General features: G+C 59.4%; 1 protein-coding gene across 1 annotated transcript in view; it reads right to left on the bottom strand.

Annotated features, from left to right (window-relative positions):
- The window catches only part of EPHA2 (EPH receptor A2), a gene marked incomplete at its 5' end in the record, with an annotated part of 13,747 nt that overhangs the window by 1,019 nt on the left and 10,369 nt on the right, over positions 1-2,359 (bottom strand). The gene's annotated exons all lie outside the window — the stretch shown is intronic.

Here is a 2,359-nt window from a genome sequence, read left to right as displayed (position 1 = left end):
GGAGGGGGGCATGGCACCTGGGGGTGGGGGCTTCATAAGGAGGGCCCAGGGCCTGCAAGCCTGCGGACATCAACAAGTTCAGAAATGACAGAGCACTGAGTGCAAGAGGCTTTTTTTTTTTTTTTAATCAAATTGGCACAAAATCCGTATAGTAGATGCTGTTTTTGACCCCATTTTGCAGATTAAAAACCTGAGGCTCAGCAAGGTGAACTGACTTGCCCAGAGGGGCACAGCTGAGAGGTGGAGGAACTGAACAAGCCAGCTGTGAAGGAAGGCCGTCCCCCCTAGCTGGGTCTGTCCTAAAGGCCCAGCTAAGTCTCCTCCCCAGGCAACACGGATGCCATCGGCAGATGCCAGGGACCCTCGGGGGGACTCTGAAGGCTCTCTCTGCCCCAGGTCTCTTCACAGCCACCGCCTTGTTTCACCCCCACTCCCTCCAAATTCTCATAACAGAGGAAGGACTCAGGAAATCCTTACTGAGGGGCCGTGGGTGCCAGATGCTAAATCGTTTCAGTCGTGTCTTTTTGTGACCCCATGGACTACAGCCCTCCAGACTCCTCTGTCCCTGGGATTCTCCAGGCAAGAACACTGGGGTGGGTTGCCATGCCCCGCTCCAGGGGCTCTTCCTGACCCAGGATCGAACCCGCGTCTCCCGCGTCTCCCGCATCGGCAGGCGGGTTCTTTACCACTTGTGCCGCCTGGGAAGCCCCCTGAGGGGCCATCAGAGGTTAAAGTCCTGTGGGCCTCTAACAGGAGGGGCTTCCGGGGACCAGATCCGGTGACTAGCTCCCCCTGAGGCAGGGAACCCCGATCTCCCCACCTGTAAAATGAGGCAACTGCCTAACGGGAGGGCGGGAGACCCTGCAAACTGGTGGCAGAGGGGAAGGCAGCATCAGCACTGGCGGAAAGACGTGCCCAGGGGCCCAGGGGCCTCCCCCGCCTCCCCCATGACCCTCCATCCCCTCGTAAACCGCCTACACTCCCAGAAACCCTGGAGCAGACCTTCACTGCTCACGCTGGGAGTTCCCCCCCTTCGCCATCCTCACCCATCAGCCCTAACCCATGAAAACACCCAGATTTTTATGAGCCCTCTCCTGGCTGTAAAGGGAGCTAATTATATGGTGCAAGCAACTCTGGAGATACAACTTTCCCACAGGCTCTGGGAGCCCCTGGAGAAGTGCTGAGCTCGGAAAGGCGGAGGTGTGGGAGGGCAGCCCCGGGACTGCAGCAGGAAGGCCCGAAGTCAGACACCTGGGAGAACTTCCTCACCCACCATGGCAGCGCCACTGCTAACCAGCACGGCGGAGGCACTGGAAGAGCATTACTGCTGTCCCCACAGAGCGGCCGACACCTGTGGCCTCTGGCAGACCATCCAGCTTTGTTCCCGCCCCAACCTTAGATTCTGCCTTGGGAGATCCTTGGGCAGGCACCCCCTGGATCAACTGCCATCACAGGCGTGGGGACGCACACGACCGAGGCCACCATTTTCCTGAGCTCTGGCAATGCCAGCCCCCTCCCCGCCGAGGGACTTCAGAGGCCACAACCTCCCCAGTGAGCACCCACTGTGCACTGGCCACGGGAGCCAGGAGACAGGAGGGCGGAGGGAAAGCAGCCTGACCTTTCATCCTCTCAGCAAAGGTCCCCTCAGCATCAAGCTGTGCTGAGGGCACGTGGAGACCAGAAGACCCATCAGCCAGTGCCCCCAGGCCCCGGATGCGGTGGGCCACAGCCCCAACACCGCAGAGGCCCTTTGTTGGACTGGGTATTTTTCTGGGGTACAACGCCTATGACTTCCATTAGCTCCTCGAGAATCATTCAGAACCACTCACTAGCCTAGCTAGAATCTCAAGTGACTCCAAAATAGCACGGTGAATGCTCAAGCTGAGAAAAGACAGCCGCTGTGGGGCAGCCACAGGGGCGTCCCAGGTGGCTCGGTGGTAGAGTCTGCCTGCCAAGCAGAAGGCCCGGATTCAATCCCTGGGTCGGGAAGACCCCATGGAGAAGGAAATGACAACTGGATCCAGTACTCTTACCTGGAGAATCCCACGGACAGAGGAGCCTGGTGGGCTACAGTCCCTGGGGTCGCAGAGAGTCGGACACGACTGACTGAGCACGCAGTGGGGCCCCAGGTGACTGAGAAGCCTGCCCCTTGGGACGGGTGACGGATGTGGACTCAGGGCAGGGGTGAGACAGTGGAGCCGAAGTCCACACCCCATCCCAGGAGGGCTGACTTCTGAGAGCAACGCAGAGCCTCCCGCTGGGACCCACAGCATGTGTAGACACAGCCCCAGGGGTTAAAAAGTACTCTGAGGTCCCCCTTTCCCTCATCTAATTGGAGATAAAGATGGAGGCAGCAGCG

This window comes from Bison bison, unplaced genomic scaffold, assembly GCF_000754665.1.
Source record: "Bison bison bison isolate TAMUID 2011002044 unplaced genomic scaffold, Bison_UMD1.0 scf7180017845348, whole genome shotgun sequence".
Lineage (NCBI taxonomy): Eukaryota > Metazoa > Chordata > Mammalia > Artiodactyla > Bovidae > Bison > Bison bison.
The sequence above is the reverse complement of the archived record's forward strand: the minus strand, read 5'-3'. Positions and strand labels throughout refer to the sequence as shown.